This window comes from Chionomys nivalis, chromosome 3 (genome assembly GCF_950005125.1).
Source record: "Chionomys nivalis chromosome 3, mChiNiv1.1, whole genome shotgun sequence".
Taxonomy (NCBI): domain Eukaryota; kingdom Metazoa; phylum Chordata; class Mammalia; order Rodentia; family Cricetidae; genus Chionomys; species Chionomys nivalis.
In genome coordinates this window covers 231,159-250,645 of record NC_080088.1, presented here as the reverse complement: position 1 = coordinate 250,645, position 19,487 = coordinate 231,159, and the positions used below count along the sequence as shown (strand labels likewise).

General features: G+C 40.8%; 1 long non-coding RNA gene across 1 annotated transcript in view; it reads left to right on the top strand.

Annotated features, from left to right (window-relative positions):
• LOC130871622 (uncharacterized) overlaps positions 1-19,487 on the top strand; it is a 53,101-nt gene that overhangs the window by 5,351 nt on the left and 28,263 nt on the right. The window contains exons 2-3 of the long non-coding RNA XR_009056846.1: positions 310-422; positions 1,647-1,691. This is a non-coding gene — a long non-coding RNA (uncharacterized LOC130871622). The remainder of the gene's footprint in view (positions 1-309; positions 423-1,646; positions 1,692-19,487) is intronic.

The following is a 19,487-nucleotide window of genomic DNA, read 5'->3' as shown; positions in this document are numbered from 1 at the left end:
TTTCAGCCATCCGCCATGTACTGATGCTAAGTGTCCTTGCCCCAGAACAGTTTGAGATCAGAAAGGGGATTGGTTTTGGTTTGACTTTCTGGCTTTGTTTTTATTCTTGGAGATTTTAGGGTTTAGCCACCCTTGTGGTGAGAATCATCTGACTGACTGTGGTATTATTGAGAACAGAGATGGTAACTACTGATTGCATCTTCATCAGCATTCACATTCACACTGTAAATATGATGTTTATAGTTTTATTTATGTATCTCCTAACATTGTACATATTAGTTCTAGACCTTTTTTTTTTTTTTATGACAGGGTCTCATGAAGCTCATTCTTGTCTCAGATTTGCTATTATGCCACCAAGGAAGATGACCTTGAACTCCTGATCCTTCTGCCTCCACTTTCTGAGTGCTGGGCTTGAGGTGCTGGTGAGTGAACTCATAGCTTTGTATATGCTAGGCAAGCACTCTGGAGCATATTCATTGAAACTAGGTCAAATGACTGTTTCCTATATTAATGAACAGCTTCTACTTCTCCCCTCCTTCCGGGATGTGACTCAGTTAATCTGGCATCAGGTCTCTGATATGTCTGAAATAACTTCTAAAAATAGGTGAATGCCCCTTTCCCACTTAGCTTCTGAGACAGGCTAATAGCCACGAATGTCCCTGCACTTTGGAAATTGTTAGGAAGAAATTCCTGGCAAACAGAAACCACGGTGACATCATCTGTGGTTCTGCAAAGTCTGTGTGTTGAATTCATTTGACACACTCTTGGCTAGAAGTCTAGGATATCCTAATAGTACAAGAAATATTCCTAAGATATTTCCTCATACAAAAATCAGTTAGGGTTTTACAATGAGATGGTGTAAGCACATGCCAGAGCTGCAGAAGGATCAAGAGTTGGCCTCTTGACAAAAACTGCTTTCCTGTCAATGCTCAATTCTCCCCTCACCATCAGTGGACAAGAGTGATCACTTGATTCCTTCATAATGGTCAAGCTGCAGGAAAAACTAACATGCATTGGTTTTCTTACCCCATTTTTACCCAATGACGTGATTCTTGCCACAGTTATTGGGGCAAAGGATGTCTATCTCCCTAAAAAACTCATAGAAGCTAAACTGTGGCTGTATTATGGGGGCATTCAGGGTCAGAGCCTGGATCCTGACTGTCCTAACAAGCTTGGTCACCTGTTTTCAAAATCCAGTTAAAGAGGCAAGTGTAGAAAAAGAAATTTATTCAGTGTCACTGTTCTGGGAGGAGGAACAAAGGTACAGAAAAGATACACACACACTCACACTCCTTTAGAGTCTGGACAGGCTTAGGTTTAAGTAAAAGAAGGTATGCGAGGCTGGAGAGATGGCTCAGAGGTTAAGAGCACTGACTGCTCTTCCAGAGGTCCTCAGTTCAATTCCACATGGTGGCTCACAGCCATCTGAAATGAGATCTGGTGCCCTCTTCTGACCAGCAAGCATACATACATACAGAACACTGTATATATAATAAATATGAGCAGTCCTAGTCAAGGTGTAATCCTGCCTCATTGTCCCATCATTGCCTCACCCCTATTGTCTTCTGCAAGGGGGTCTGACAAGTTGTCAGAACTGTGTGAAGTCTGTTCCTTCTCTGTCTGACCTCTGGCTTTTCCTTCTTCAGCAGGAGACTCCTGAGGAAATTCCAGTTTCTTGTGGACAGCCAAAGGTAAAGTGTGGGACACACATCTCTTTAGAACACCAACATTACTTCCATGATGATTAGAGTAGTACATACTATCTGTAATTCTCTACTTTGAACACTATCTACCTGGGACTAGCACAAGATTCCTGAGGTTAAGGGCTCTGACCTCCAAACTGTCCACTACTTTCAACCAATTACAAACTCCAGGTTCCAACCCATTCTTCTAATGGCAGGTTGTATATTGGAGTTCCACATCCCTGTTCTAAGGTGTGACTGGTGGAATGGTTCATAGAACCCAGAGGAAGGCTTATTTACATTTGCAGTTTATAGCATTGCTAAAGAGTTTTAAGTACAGATGAGAGCCCAGCATCCAGTTCCCTTTGTAGACACTTTTATATTATAGGATAAACAATAGTAACAAAGCTGGATAGGGTTTACCTTGTAGCTGATCTTAAGGCCATATTATTTTAATCCCTTTTGCTGCTGGCTAATTTTCCTTCTCCCCATTACGGAGCTGGGGCTAGTGTGCTGACTGAGGACAGAGGGTCTTAGGGGACACTTGATAGAAACATGGTTGTATTTAAATAGGGGGAGAGGGAGCCCAGCTTCCAAATTTAGCTTCTCATTGAGTTCAAACAGTATCCGACGATTACCAATATAATGTTCTTTACAAAAGAACACAGAAGAAGAGAGGGATGCGGGTGAGGCATAGGGGAGGAGAGACACTTATCATATAGACAATCCCCTGAGATCCTACCTTCTATGAACCTCTATTAAGTTCCCGTCTTTTGGGTTGGTATGAAGGCTTCTCACAAAGGATTGACTTTATTGTAGATATGAGGGAGAGCACAGCCAGAGGCATATGGAAGAGTACAGAGTGAACGTGGCAAGCAGAATTGATGGGTCGTGAGAGGAGGGTAGGGGAGAAAAAGAGAGGAAGAGGAAAAAGAAGAGCCAAGAGGCCAAGAGAAGGACTAAGGACCAAGAGAATGCATAGGCAAAATGGCTGAGTTATCTAGGAGAAAAAAAGCTGGAGGAAGGGAAAGCAAGCTCATGGGTTGGGGAGGTTTAGGGTAGGGGTGGGAGTGAGAAGTTCTGAGAGGAGGCAGGACTCAGGTAATGGTATCCAGCATTTGCTTTAGTATGTTAATAGGCACCTCAATTAGCCATTTGTCCAAGGTTGGTCTTAAGCTTCAGTCCATTAGCTCTACCTGAACATTGATGCTGAAATTCCATACCCTCTGGTCCTGTCTTGGTCTTTCTGTGATCTGCCTTAACCCTCAAGCCACTTAAAGGCTGCTAGCCAGCATTCTGCTCACAGTTAACAGAAAGATGACCCTTACCACCTTGAAGAGTCTAAGAATTTAAGGAGCTATATGCCAGGAAACAGGAATAAAGACGGAAGATACATTTGATTGTTACATTTGAATATTAAACCCTGTCTCGGAAAACCAAAAAAAAAAAAAAATCTCTTTGGCATTAAGCAATGTGTTGTGTTATATATTTATATGTATGAATTTGTGTGTTAGACGCCAGAGTTCAACCACTTTCCACCCCGCCCCCTCTTTTTTTTTTTTACAGGTTCTCTCTTTTTTAATTTTTTATTTTTATTAATTAATTTATTTAATTATTAAAGATTTCTGCCTCTTCTCCGCCACCACCTCCCATTCCCTCCCCCTCCCCCAATCAAGTCTTCCTCCCTCCTCAGCCCAAAGAGCAAGCAGGTTTCTCTGCCCTGTGGGAGGTCCAAGGACCACCCACCTCCATCCAGGTCTATTAAGGTGAGCATCCAAACTACCTGGGCTCCCACAAAGCCATTCCGCCCCCTCTTTTAAGACAGGACCTCACTGTGTAGATCAGGCTTGTCTTGAACTAATAGAGATCATCTGCCTCTGCTCCCCAAGTGCTGAGATCATATATACATACACCACCACATTCTTCTTTCTTACTTTTGAGGCAGGGCCTCTCTGGACCTAGAGCTTACTGATTCAGACTAGACTGTCTGCAAGCATGTTTTTCCTGTCTCCGCCACCCCACATCTAGGTTCTATGTGGGTGTTGGTACCTAAACCAGGTTGTCATGCTTTCACAGCAAGCATTTTATGGAGCCACCTTATGGCCCTGCCATAATCTCCTAAAAGTAAATGTTGTAATATGGAGCGGTGGGGCTGCGTCCCCGGTACCCAGCCACCCGCATGGCTAGCTTATGCCCCAAAATAATTACACGGAAACTGTATTTTTTTTTTTTTTTTTTTTTTTTTTTTTTTTTTTAATATTTATTTATTATGTATACAATATTCTGTCTGTGTGTATGCCTGATAGCCAGAAGAGGGCACCAGACCCCGTTACAGATGGTTGTGAGCCACCATGTGGTTGCTGGGAATTGAACTCAGGACCTTTGGAAGAGCAGGCAATGCTCTTAACCTCTGAGCCATCTCTCCAGCCCCCGAAACTGTATTTTTTTAAATACTGCCTGACCCATTAGTTCCAGCCTCTTATTGACTAGCTCTTACATTTTGATCTAACCCATTTCTAATATTCTGTGTAGCACCACGAGCTGGCTTACCAGGAAAGATCTTAACATGCGTCTGTCTGGAGTGAGAGAATCATGGTGACTGCCTGACTCGGCTTCTTTCTCCCAGCATTCTGTTCTGTTTACTCCGCCTATCTAATTTTCTGTCCTATCAGGGCCAAGCAGTTTTCTTTATTAATTAACCAATAAAAGCAACAGATAAATACAAGACCTACCTCCATCAAGTAAACCCACTCTTCCATGACTTCTGTGTCAGTTCCTGCCTCCAGTTTCTGTCCTGTTTGAGTTCCTGTTCTGACTTCCTTCATTGATGGACTGTGATGTGGAGATGACTTCCCTCAGTGATAGGTTGTTACCTGGAAGTGTAAGTGAAATAAACCCCTTTCTCCCCAAGTTACTTTTGATCATGGCATTTCGTCACAGCAGTAGTAACACTAACTAGGACAGAAATTAACAACAGGATGGGGTAGACCACTATCTGACCATGTCATTTTGGGGAGGATTGTGAAAGTTCTTTGGAACTTTGGACTAGAAAAACCATTGAATATTGAGAGTTTAGTGAACTGTTCTGTAGGAGCCTGGAAGATAAGAATGTTGAGAACAGTACAGATGATGGAGGTTTGGCTTGTGAAGTTTCAGAGGGAAGCAAAGACTCTACTGGGACTTTTTTGGGAAGAATCTGTGATGTCTGCTCATCGGTAGCAGAAGAATCAGCCATGACTAACATCAGACCAGAAACATTAAAATAAAACCTTTGCTTTGTTAGAATAATGAATGCTGGTTAGCTGGGGATGAAGAATTAGCTATAATTAAAAAGAGACAGCATCACAGAAGTGTTCTGTGATGTGTTTTCTTAGTGTCAGCACACAGAAGATGTGTTCCAGAAGTGACCATAATTGTATCTTGTCCTGGAGCTGAACTTGTTAATATGAGTGTTAATCACAACATGTCTTGACCTATTAGCTTATGCATATTTCTAGCTAGCTCTTGCATCTTAACCCATCTCTATTAATCTGTGCATCACCATGAGGTCGTGTTCTACTGACAAAGTTCTGGCAGGCTCTGGCAGGTATCTTTCTCCTTTGGCAGCCATGTGGTGTCTCCTTGATCCTGCTTTCTTTCTCCAGCATTTAGCTTAGTTTTTCTGCCTAGCTCTATTCTGCCCTTCTGTAGGACAAAGCAGTTTTATTCATTAACCAATAAAAGCAACACATATGCAGAAGAATTTCCCACACCACTGGGTATGGTTTTAAGAATCACACAATGGAAGTCCACATACAAAAGCATCTAGCAGTTTACTTGGATTGTGACAGGTACCTAGGAGAAAGGATAGATTACTATGTAGGGGGAAAACAGGGCACAGGGAGCTGTATGCAGCTCTGTGCTTTAGGCAGCAGCTACATACTGCAGGCTTTATTCTTCTGTTAGTCACCTCTGAACCCCTGTCTACTGGCCATGGTCTCCTATATTCTGTGCATACTACTTCATCACTCTTCATGACAGAATCTCATTATGTAGCCCTGGATGGTCTCAAACTCATAGATACCCTTCTGCTTATGCTCCTAAGCACTGGTATCAAAGCTGTGTGTCATAAAATACTGCTATTTTCATCACTCTTACCATCCATCAGATTGGCATTTGCAGGCCCTGGTTTCTTTCCCTTTTCTTATGTTTCTTGTCCCAAAGGCTTTACCAGTAATGCATCTATGGGCAAAGAATCTTGGAAGGCCTCAGCACATCTCAGCAGGGGCCATAGGGAGCATGCTGTCTTATTCTCTTCCACACCTGGCTTCCTCTGGGGTCCTCATGTGTTAGCCTTTGGACACCTTTCAAGTGTCACAACTGTGACTGTTTGCTGTTGCTACCCTCTTACAAAACTCCTTTTCCGCTTTGAATATATTCTTGTTTCCCTCTGGAGCCTTCTATTTTTGAATGCTTCAGCAGCTGAGAAGTGTAGTATGAGGAACAGCAGGCCGCTTCCCGCCACCCAGTTTCCAGCCGCCTGGCTAGCTTATGCCCTGAAATAATTACACGGAAATTGTATTCTTTTGAACACTGACTGGCCCATTAGTTGCAGCCTCTTATTGGCTAATTCTCACATCTCGATTAACCCATTTCTAATAATCTGTGTAACACCACAAGATGGCTTACCAGGAAAGATCTTAACCTGCGTCTGTCTGGAGTGGGAGAATTATGGCGACTGACTTATTTGGCTTCTTTCTCCAAGCATTCTGTTCTGTCTACTCTGCCTACCTAAGTTTCTGTCCTATTAAAGGGCCAAGGCAGTTTATTTAACCAATGAAATCAACACAAAACAGATGACTCTCCTCCATCAGAGAAGTTTGTTGCTCCATGGTAATGTTGCTGCTCAGCTGTACCTATGAGAATGTCTTCCTGATTTGAAGATGGAATGAGACAGGGAAGAATAAAAAAGTGAATTAAGACAAAGACCTTGAACAGGGGCAAGAGGAGCAGGAGAAACTGCCCCCAACACAGTGGAGTAGAATTTCTCTGGCAACTTGCTCATTAGAAAGCATTCCATTGGCCAAGTGCACAACCCCAAATATTTCTGCAGCAGGTAGTCAATGCAGGTCTCTGGTACTTGGGCCATTTTGTGTGATGAATGCTGGATGGTGTCAAGCAGGCTAGTGGGAAAGGCCTCTGCTCTCCTTTCTTGAGTTGCTGAAGTATCTGTCTGGCAAGGGGTGTCATTTTTAAGGTTTATAAAGCAACAGGGCAAAGCCATAGTCATTCTTTGCAGAAACATCTGGAGACACAAGACCCACAGCTGGACTCACAGTTAAAGGCAGTTTGAGTTCTGAAGTGGAATGGATGTGCAAAAAGATAGCCTGACCTCCATATATCTTCGCTAATTCTCTACTCCTTAATCTTGTTTTCCCTTCCATCTTTCCTTTCTTCCCCTTCTCCATTCTGTTCTAGGAAGTGCATTGCATTCCCATCAGATAAATTGGATCCTTATGAGTGATTTAATTTCCACCTTATAACATTCACAAAATGGAAGAACTCAAATCAATTCATATCTTGTGTTGCTAGGTTTCTACTCTGGAAGGCCCCTACCACAAACCTGACTCCTCCCTTGGCTGAGTAGACTGAAGGTCACCATGGTTACATGATTACAACACTGGTGCTTGTTCCTCAAGGCAGACCTGGCTGACCACTTAGGTCATGCCTCCCAGTCTGGCAGTTTTTTCTTGAATGGAGTTCATGAAGTACTGGCTGACAGATTCAAGAACTGAGGCTGGAGGAGGATGAAACTTGGAAGTAAGGGTGGGGATGCAGAGGCCTGAAGTAAGTGGTGTTCATGCCCATTCAAGTGTGACTAGCAGATTGTTTCTCATCTCATTTTTCTCGTAACATCTAGCAGATTTTTGTTTATTTTTTGAGATAGTGTCTCTTGCTCAGACCAGCATGGAACTCAGCTCCTCTGCCTCAGAGTAGGAGTAGCATGCTAGGATTACAGGCATACACCATCATGCCTAGCTTAAGCAAGACCTTTGAACTCTTTGTGCCAGTACTGGTGCCCTTTTCTATCTATGGACAGGTGAATCTTGGTCATATGTAAGTAAGATCCCCGTTTGTGCTTGGTGGCCCCCAGTATTCAGTAGTCTCTTCTGTGTCTCCCTGCTTGCTGCTAGTGTTCCTTTACTCCAGGCTAAGTAACTACTTTGCTCCTGTTTGTCCTTTCTTGTGTCTTATCTCCAATCCAGATCAACTTCATCCACTTCCTTGTCTTAGTCACCTCTGCTAAGACTCTTTCCAAATATGAAAATTGCAGCCTCTGAGTGGTTGTGAATTTTGAAAGGACACTGTTTAAATAATTTAACTATAGTCCTTGTTTGGCAGCTCTTCCTTCTTAGAATGCCCCCTCTTCCCTTCTATTCAAACACTTTGTGGAAATTCCTGCTGAGGACAGATCTGAGTCTGCACTTATTCCTAGTTGGCAAGCCTAACAGGTCATACTATAAGCTGGGGTATAGATATTTTTATGCTGATATATAGATAGTTCTCTCACTGATATGACAAAAGACCTAACAAAAACAATGTATGGAAGGAAAAGCTCATCCTTTAAGGGTGTTGTCCATGATGGAGGGGAAGGTGTGGCTGTAGGAATGTAAGACAGATGGTTGCATTGTAGCTACAATTAGGAAGCACTGAGAGATGCATGTTGATACTCACCTCACTTTCTCCTTTTTATCCAGAAGTCCAGCCTATGAAATGGTACCACCCACATTCAAGAAGGGTCTCCCATCACAGTTAATCCTTACTGAAGTCCCTTTCACATACTGCCCAGAGGCACATCTAGGTAATTCTAACTCTGTCAGACAGACAAGGCTAACCTCAGCTGGTTGACTTTTTGTCTTTGGTGATGAAAGAGGTGAAATGAGCCTAACCAGCACAGAACACACCAAGTTATCAGCACAAAGGAGATTTATTTACCCTAGAGGAACAAAGGGCAGGGAATAAGGGACAAAGACAGGAGACATAGGATGAGGTAGAAGGGATATTTGCCCTGTAAGGACAAAAGATTGCCTCTGACAAGGAGGAGACAGATGTGGCCTGTAAGCAAATGAATGGCAGTTTATAAAGGAAAAGGCAGAAACCCTGTGCTAGGGTGAGGTCTTAGCTAGGGCTTTTATTTTTGTGAAGAGATACCATGACCTCAGCAATGTTTATAAAGAAAAATACTTATTTGGATCTGCCTTACAGTTTCAGAGGTTTAGTTCATTATTGTCACTGCAGGAAATACTATGGGACAATGGTCTTGTACCCTGTAAAGGTTTGTCGCTTGTATTGATTTAATAAAACACTGATTGGTCAGTAGCCAGGCAGGAAGTATAGGCAGGGCAACCAGACTAGGAGAATTCTGGGAAGAGAAAATGCTCAGTCTATAGTCATCACCCAGACCCAGGTGAAGCAAGATGGTAAAAGGTACCAAGCCACATGGCTAACACAGACAGACAAGAATTACGGGTTAATTTAAGATGTAAGAGTTAGTTATAAGAAGCCTGAGATAATAAGCTAACCAGGCCGGGCGATGGTGGCGCAAGCCTTTAATCCCAGCACTCGGGAGGCAGAGGCAGGCGGATCTCTGTGAGTTCGAGACCAGCCTGGTCTACAGAGCTAGTTCCAGGACAGGCTCCAAAGCCACAGAGAAACCTGTCTCGAAAAACCAAAAAAAAAAAAAAAATATAAGCTAACCAGTTTATAATTAATGTAGGCCTCTGTGTGTTTCTTTGGGACTGAATGGCTGCAGGACCAGATGGGACAGAAACCTCTGTCTACAGGGAACCATACTGTCCAGGCAGACATGGTGCTGGAGAAGGAGCTGAAATTTCATCTAAGTTTGCAGACAGCAGGAACAGGCTGTCACACTGGGCCTGGCTTGAACATCTGAGACCTCAAAGCTTGCCCTCTGGTCACTTCATTTACAAAGTTACACCTACCCCAACAAGGTCACATCTCCTAATGGTGCTGCTCCCTAGGAACCTATGAGGGCCATTTTCTCTCAAACCACCACAGATGAGTTGGCTAATTTTGATTGGGCATGTTAGTTAGGGTAGCCAAAAGGGAACTTTTGATACTTTGAAATCTCGGCCTTGGTGGTCAGCCTCAGGAGAAAAAATGGCCAAATAGAGGAATATGCCTTGGTGGTTTTAGGAATGTAATCTAATGTAGTAGGGAGCTGCGGGCCTCTTCCCACAGCCCGGCTCATGGTTGCCTGGCTAGCTTATGCCCCAAAATAATGACACACAAACTGTATTCTTTTAAACACTGCTTGGCCCATTTCTATTCATGTGTGTAGCACCCCAAGGAGCGCTTACCGGGAAGATTCTAGCCTACGTCCATCCTGGGTCGGAGCTTTATCGCATCTGCCGGGGAGAGGGGAGCATGGCGTCTGCTCCAGAGAGCAGAGCTGTCGAGTCTGAGCTCACTTCCTCTTCCTCCCAGCATTCTATTCTGTTTACTCCACCCACCTAAAGGCTGGCCAATCAAATGGGCCAAGGCAGTGTCTTTATTAGCCAATGACCTTCCTCCATCATTTCCCCTTTTTCTGTTTAAACAAAAAAGGAAGACTTTAACCTTAACATAGCAAAATTACATATAGCAAAACAGTTATCAAGTAAGAATTACAGTTACAATATTTACATCTATTTTATATTTATCATAACTAAGGAAAACTATAACTATAACTAACCATTCTTCAACTCCATCAAAGTCTCCAGAAGAAAATATTACCTAAGTAAACAAGAAGTAAGAAACTTCCAAAACTCTAGAAGTCACAGAGACATCTTGCTGCCTGGACAGTCACCCAAAGTTCCTCTGTACCGTTGGGGCATCCATCTTTGGCCTACAGGTCCATAGTATCCAAAGACATTTCCATGAAGCAGGAAATTTCAAAGGCAGTTCAGTCACTATCTGCTGTGTCCTGCAGAATGTCTCGCAGACTCCTTCATGAATCAGGAACCCCGAAAGATCATCTCACCTTTAGGCAAGTTCAGTAGTCCTCTCTCTGTGGGTTCTTTGTGTCCAGTTTATACAATAGTCCAGGCAAGAGCAGTTTCTTGCCCAAATGGCTATCAAACTCCATAAGGTGCCTCTTCGATGCCCATCTTCTTTCTTCTTGAAGTAGATTGGTGCTGCCAGGAGCAGACGTGTCTCATTGTCATGAAAAACCTTAAGTTATTAAAACACTTAAAATGCCATATTTTATAATCTTTGAAAGATATGAAGAATGCCTATCTAAAATATATCTATGTACATCTAGAAAATCTAACTAACATGACTACAAGCTTGACTATTATTGATAATTATCCATTAGCAACTTATATACATTACATTTTTAAATGAACTACACAATCACAATACCTTAATCAAGGTCAGAAATACACATAACAAAATTGACCTTAAAATCTATAGCAATGCAAATTATTCATACCTATATCATCTCTCCCTTTAAATGTAAAAGAACATTTATAAACAATATTTGGGAATATGGACGTAGTTATTTCTCTCCAAACTGCTTCCTGCTGAATGGGGGCGCTGTTATTCGGGTCTTTTATGGGATAACCTGTCTGCTAGGTTCATCTCAGTTGGCAGTTGAGCGAAGCAATTTTTTAAGGGTGTTCACAGCAACCCTTCAGGAGGGCGTGGTCTATCATACCATATTGGGATCGAAGAAGCAATCCATAGAGTCTCATTCTCTGTGAAAACAAAAGAAGAATCTCTTTTCCAAAGTATCATATCCTTAGATCCAAATTCTGAAGTCAAGGTATTTTGAAAATATCTATCTTGGATTAGTTCAGCAGCATTTATAAACAAATATCTTTTAGCATCTGTTGCTCTTTCCTCAGCATTCAAACAATTCAAAGAGAGCATAATAGCATACAGTATCAAGATTCTCTGTGTATTTTCCATCTTTGTGCAGCTTTATTTTAACTCTATTTTGTTTACTTTTACTTTTATTTTATATTTTCTGTATATCTTCGTCCTGGAATAACTCTTTAGACCAGGCTGACCTTGAGAACACAGAGATCTGTCTGTCTCTGCCTCCCAGGCAGTGGGATTAAAGGCGTGTGCTACCACACCTTGAAGTCTCAGAGGTCAATCTCCCTCTGCCTTCCAAGTGTTGGGGATTAAAGGTGTGTACTACCACACCCAACTACTCTCTTTCTTCCTTATTTTACTTTTAAGAACTTTAACTTTCAGCCTGCATATATTTTTAAACACACTGTAAATCATTTAAACATTTTCTTTGACTTTGAATCTTTCTTTTACTGTATATCTCTCTTTTTCTGACCACATGAGTCTTTAATTTACCAAGCAATACCAGTAGGATGAAAGCCGTGGCTTCGATGGCTGGATCCAGCCATTCCTTAGCTTTCCAGCCTCATGGCTGAGGTACCGGCTGTAGCCATATTTATCACAACAACTCTGTGGCGTTTCAAGGTCCTTGCCAGCAAATAAGCTACAACACTCAAATGCTCTCTCTGTAGCTGATCTCCTGCCTCAAAGAGTCAGAGTTTGCCCTGGCAGGATGGCCCACAAAGCCGGCATTTTAAAACAGCACAACTTTTTTCCTGCTACGGCTGAAAACCGAAAAGCATGCCTTCAGCTTTTCACCAACACCGTTTTAAGTGTTTCGTGGCAGGACCTCTTAAATGAGCTGCAAGGTTTCACAGCTGAAGCTGAGTCAGGAAGCCTCTCTTAGATGAGAGCACTTGCTTGCCTCTAGCAAGCAGAGCAGACCCGAGAAATTGTTGCTACCAAGAAAACATGCTTTACTCTATTCTTTCCCAAGCTTTCTCAAGCTTTCTGTAGATTCAGTGCCCCATGTCTGGGCGCCATCTGTAGTAGGGAGCTGCGGGCCTCTTCCCACAGCCCGGCTCATGGTTGCCTGGCTAGCTTATGCCCCAAAATAATGACACACAAACTGTATTCTTTTAAACACTGCTTGGCCCATTTCTATTCATGTGTGTAGCACCCCAAGGAGCGCTTACCGGGAAGATTCTAGCCTACGTCCATCCTGGGTCGGAGCTTTATCGCATCTGCCGGGGAGAGGGGAGCATGGCGTCTGCTCCAGAGAGCAGAGCTGTCGAGTCTGAGCTCACTTCCTCTTCCTCCCAGCATTCTATTCTGTTTACTCCACCCACCTAAAGGCTGGCCAATCAAATGGGCCAAGGCAGTTTCTTTATTAGCCAATGACCTTCCTCCATCAATCTAATAGTTTTAACAAGGGAAAGGGTGAAACCTGCCAGAGCCCATGCTTGCTATGCTCAGGCCTGCTAGTCTTTCAATAGGGCTCTTTGTGACTCCATGCATCACTGAGATGTCTTGGGTTAGTCTATATTTGGGCTTTCTTGTCTATCTTTCTTTTGTTTATACAAGTTCCAAACCACAGAACCCTCTTGGTTAATAGCTGATTGCAGCCTCAATGCCCCATGCTGTTGCCTCTTCCTCAGCAGAGCTTTAAGGACTCAACTCACATACTTTATAGTTTAGATAAATGGTCTGTTTGCCATAACAACTATAACAATATACTTAAGTGTAAGTATATTTCTTAACAAAAACCTCCAAGATTTTGGGAAATGGAAGGAAATTCTTTTTTTTTATTTAATATTCAGTGTTTTTATTTATTTATTTAATTATTAAAGATTTCTGCCTCCTCCCCGCCACCGCCTCCCATTCCCCACCCCCCCAAGGACCTCCCACCTGGAAGGAAATTCTTAATTTTAAAAACCTGTAACTAGGCCTGTCAGTGTGAGTGTCTCCCCTATGGCTGAGCAACTATGATGCGGGAGGTATACATTTATTTCCATTCTGGTCCAGGGGCTTTCCATGGGATCTTCTTTCCTTTCAGAAAGGACCTGTTAGTCAGCCCAGCTCTGCGTCCAGCTTCTTTTGTTGCTGCATTTTCTCACTGCCTGGAAATTCACAGGGGGATGAGCAAGAGGGCCACTCCAGCTCTCCAGTGAGTCACCATTTGGCTTCCTGACACAATGACTAGTGTCTTCCTCTGCTAGTAATTTTTAAATTAGCCAACTCTAGAGGGAAGGGGCATCGTTGTGCATCTATTTCTAGCTGGGAATAACAATCTCTCTCACTGGATTTTCTTGTCAGAAAGTAGGAGAAGAAAGCTTCAGAGAGTTACTTTCTCTGTGAACTCTTTAGGAAAGGTCATACTGGGTGAGCCTTAGGGCTAGAGTTAGGGTTAAGGGAGTTAGGCTTAGGGATTAGGGTTTTCCTCCTCCCTATCTTCCCTCCTACCTCTCCATGGTGCATTCTCTAGTATCCCTTCTATTTCTTCTCTCACTCTCAAGTTGATAGCTTCTTTTTTATCATTATTGTTGCATACATATATGCATATATGAATCTATTTATGCACTTACAGAAATATATTGAAATACAAATTGCTGAATCCATTTTTGATTTTGGTGTGTATATGGTTTGAAGGCTGATATTCTGCATTGAACAATCAATAATTTAGTTTGCCAGAACAGGATGTGAGGAAAGAACCTCCTTACAGCAAATGGAGACCTTCAAAGAAAACCACAACCATGTAGGAAGACTCTTCTTTCCCACCTGCCAGTTACCAAATACCCAACCCAGGGACATAATATTAATTGTAAATGCTCAGCCAATATCTCAGGCTGGTTACTAGGTAATGCGTACATTTCAAATTAATTCATATTTTTATCTACCTTCTGCCACATGGATGTACTTTTTTTTTTAATACAGAATGTTCTTCTTGCCTCTCTATGTATCTCTCATGACTCTCTGATTATGCCTTTTTTCTTTCCAGAATTCTCTGTTTTGCTCTCCCCCTAACCTTATCCTGTCCAGCTATTGCCCAGTCAGCTTCTTTATTAAACTAAGCACAGTGACATATATTCACACAGTGTAAAGGAATATTCCACACAACTGGATCCAATTCAGAGATCAACATGGGAATGTTCTCTTTGTCAGTATTATTAGTATTAATAATAATCATTCTGCCTGAGGAGAGATGGAATCTTCAAGTTGTTTAAACTGCATGGATCCCACATGGCCTCTGGTGACAGCAGACCATGGACATCAACACCACCATTTGCCCTACACAGATATCACTATAGCCCCTGATGGCAGCACAGGCCAAGGACACCACCATGGTCTCAGATGGCAGTGCTGGCCACTCATGTCAGTATGGCGTCAGGTGCCAGCACAGACCATGGGTATCCATGAGGCCTTTGGTGGTAACACAGGCTACAGACATCAACATGGCCCCTGGCTACAGAAGGATCATGGGCACAAACATGGTCCTTGGGGACCACATGGACCACAGACATCAACACGGCCTCAGATGCTGCACAAGTCACTCACATCAACATGGTTTCTGACCAGGTGATGATTCTTTACACAATTAACTTTCATCATTAGAGGAACATTCCACATTTTGTGAGCTGAAGGATAAGAAGTTAGAATTTTGAGGCCTTTAGTTCAAACAAATTACCTCTCTTTTCATTCAACCAATCTTACTTTTTAATTATGTGTCTTTAAATTTAATTTCTAAAGAATTTTCTGCACTTAGCCTGAGTTTCTACAATATTTGCTGTGGCCATCAACATCAGGAAAGGTGATATTTCCAGTTAGGTACTATATATAAGAAATCAGGTTTGGAAGTTTCAATATTTTCTAAGTACAGTGGAGAAACATCAGTTTTCATCCTTAATAAGCTACGCTCCAACAAATCTAATATTGTCTAATTGAATCAGAGAATTTACAGTCTGTTAGGTCAGTGGCAACTCATATAACAATCCTGAAAATACCAGTATAAATTGTTACACTACAGGAAAGTAGTAGTGACTGATCCAGGTGACTCCCAGCACTAAGTGCTCAGGGATTTTATCCATTTCTTGATTTCTATATTGAACCATAAGTAACCTGCCATCTACTTAAGTAATAGCACTGAAAAATAATCAGGCTGCATGTATCATGAATTTTCAACTGTGGATTCCAACGTGGAAACATACCTCCTTATACTGATTCTTGGTCCTATCATGGACATAATGTATGAAGGAAACACACACATAAACACAAAGACACACACACACACACAAAAACACAAGCACACACACAGACATACACACAGGGGCACACACACACAAACACACAGAGAGACAGGGAGAGAGAGAGAGAGAGAGAGAGAGAGAGAGAGAGAGAGAGAGAGAGAGAGGAGAGATACAAACTCAAAATAGGTTAACTTGATCTTTGAAACTTTTACCCAGGAAGCAAGGAAAACACCAAATATCATGTCCATAGTTTATCTTAAAGTTTTCTGTTACGTTTTCCTCATTGAAAATTCCGCCTTGGTTAGGGGATTTTACTTCTTTCCATGAACCCCCAGGAACACAAAATATTTTTATCATGTGAGCCATCACAGTTTATGGGGCATGTTCTGTCATATTCACTCAAATTTATTTGCTATCCTGGCCACCCATACACAAATAGTTAAACTAGTAAATGTGAGTGTGGCAGTTCTAAAAAAATTTACCTTTAAAAGCTGAGGTTGTTGTCCTGGCTAACTTATGATTCATGCTTTGACTAACCTTTCAGATTCTATGCAATTATCATTCATTTAACCAAGCAAAAAAAGTCTTCTCTAATCAGATATAAAAGAGAAAATCTCATTAATTTAACATAATTATCTGAAAAGGATACATATCATGAGTATATCTGTGTTATAGTCTTAATAAAATTAAACAATAATTTTATCTATATAATTATTTATAGAAATATAACCCACAGCAATAAACCAATGAAAATATTTTTAATGTACAGAATTCAGGGGTATTTTGAGTTTTTCTACTATTATATGCTAAAATAGTTATATAGCAAAGCAAATTATTCTTGGAACTCTGCATTTGTCAAGGAAGTCAATTTTGATTTTTCATTCATTAATTTTCAAATGCTTTTTGAAGAATGAATTTTGGTTATATATAAAACATTTTAACAATTTTTATTTTATATTATATTTGAATGCTCAGGAAAATAATTGTAAAATTTAGACTCTGTTATTGAAGAAACATACCTCCTTATCCTGATTCTTGGTCCTATCATGGACATAATGTATGAAGGAAACACACACATAGGCATAGAATAATTATATAATTATTCTAGTTTGCTTTCTGTTACTTCAATAATCACACTGACCAAAAGCAACTTGGGAAATGTTTACTTCATCTTACAGGTTATAGCCCATCATCAAGGGAAACTAAGGCAGGATCTCAGGCTGAGCTTGAAATAGAATCAATAGGATCATGGCTCACTGTCTTGCTCTTAGTCTCAGGATCAGCTTTCTACTACAGCCGAGGCACAAAAGTTGGAGGATGGCATGGTCCTCAATGGGCTGGACCCTTCTGCACCAATAGGAACCAAGAAAATGTCCCACAGAAAGGCCCAAAGAGGGGCTGGAGAGATGGCTCAGTGGTTAAGAGCATTGCCTGCTCTTCCAAAGGTCATGAGTTCAATTCCCAGCAACCACATGGTGGCTCACAACCATCTGTAATGAGGTCTGGTGCCCTCTTCTGGGCTGCAGACACAGACAGACAGAATATTGTATACATAAATAAATAAATAAATAAATAAATAAATATTAAAAAAAAAGAAAGGCCCAAAGACCTGTCTATTGGAAGCACTAGTTGAATCCCCTAGGTGTGTCAAGTTGAAATCCAAAATTAGCTATCATATCACATAACTATGCCTTACAATATCTTAGATGCTTTCATCTCTCTGAAATATTTGTTTTGTTCTATGAACTAAATAGTGGTGCATATTTAAAAGGTGCAGTTGTACCACTTTCAATTGTTTAGGAAGTTAGTATTATATATGTTTCTATGGTACAGCAGTAGAGTTTTATTAAATATATGAACAGTTAAATTATGGTTGGGGAAGAAATTAATGTAACCTGCCTTTATTTTAAGCATTTATTGTAAACCATATTACCTGTTTTGGAAATCTCTATGCTGGTAGCAAGGACTCAGGCTTAAAATGACCCATTTTTTTTTCAGTCAGAGTTTATTTTTGGATGTCTGCATTTCAGGTACAACTGACTGAAATAAATATATCCAATACCCAGGATAGGAAAAAGAAAAAGTAACTAAAGTTTAAAAATTACCTTTAAAATATTCACATTTATATACATACACACATACATTTTAAATTAGACTATAAAAGAAAGCACTATGATAAAACAGTCAGTTAATTTAAAATACACGGATTAACACAAAACGATACATGAAATAAATTTTGTTAATTAAATGTAAACATTGAAGTTGTAAAAGGACCAGTTAGCTAGCCTTCTTCCTCAGTGCTACCCAGAGAATGCCCCATGCCTACACAAATTATAACTGAGATTTAAAATTTTACTCAGATGTAAATGAAATTCCTGGATACTTTAGCCCATTGAATCCTTATCCACGATGCAAGTACCAAGAACTACATGAAATAACTACTCAGAGAATACAGTTTACCACATAACAACCGGGACTGCAAAGTGACCCACAGTGAGCCTAAATGGCTGTCACGCTTCAATACAGAGATAAAGCCTAAAGTATCCTCACCAGGTGAATGCTATGTTGGGATATGCAGAAAGCCAAATAAAGTGAGCTCAATTCTAAACTAAATCTGCCCCATCCTGTCACAATAACGATTCCAGAAACAATCAACCTTTACTTATTGCTTCAACCTGTCTGATCCCCATGGGTCCATTTAAGTTGTATATATCTTCTTGGTTTAATTATGGCAGACTGTATATGAATTTACCTGTTTCTTCTTTATTTCTCAACTTTTGGGAATATATTTTAAAATACTCATTAATGCTTCTTTGGATTTCATTCGACTCTTTTAAGAGCCTGCCCTTGGGTTTTGTCATGAATTAGATGATGCTGATACACAGTGAAGTTTGAGAATCACTGGGTGATACAAATGAGTATCATCTGACACTGTTCATAGAACTGCTGATATGAATTTTTTCATGAATGTCAAGAGAATTTTCATGATTAGAAATAATGTTCACAAATTTTAATTGTAATTAAATTTAATTAAATTGACTTTATTTATAGTATAATTATGGATTATCAAAGGATATTTTTTCTTTTTTATTATGCTATACATTTTTCTCTGCTTCCCTCCCTTCCTCTCCTCTCTCCCTTTACCCTCTCCCTAATTACTCAGGATATTTTATCTTTTTCTCTTTCCTACTTAGATCCATGTATGTCTGTCTCTCTTAGGGTACTCTTAGTTGTCTAGGTTCTCTGGGATTGTGAATTGTAGGCTGGTTTTTCTTTGCTTTATGTCTAAAAGCCACTTATAAGTGAGTACATATTACATTTGTCTTTCTAGGTCTGGGTTACCTCACTCTATATGATGTTTTCTAGATCTATTATTTTGCCCGCAAATTTCAAGATGTCATTATTTCCCTCCTGTGTAGTATATACTCCATTGTGTAAATGTACCACATATTCTTTATCCATTCTTTGGTTGATGGGTATTTAGATTGTTTCCAGGTTCTGGCTATGACAAATAATGCTGCTATGAATATAGTTGAGCACATGTCCTTGTGGTATGACTGAGCATTCTTTGGGTATACCCAAAAGTGTTATTGCTGGGTCTTGAGGTAGGTTGTTTCCTAATTTTCTGAGAAATTGCCATATTGGTTTCCAAAGGTCTGTACCAGTTTGCACTTTCACCAGCAATGCAGGAGTGTTCCCTTTACCCCACATCTTCTCTAGT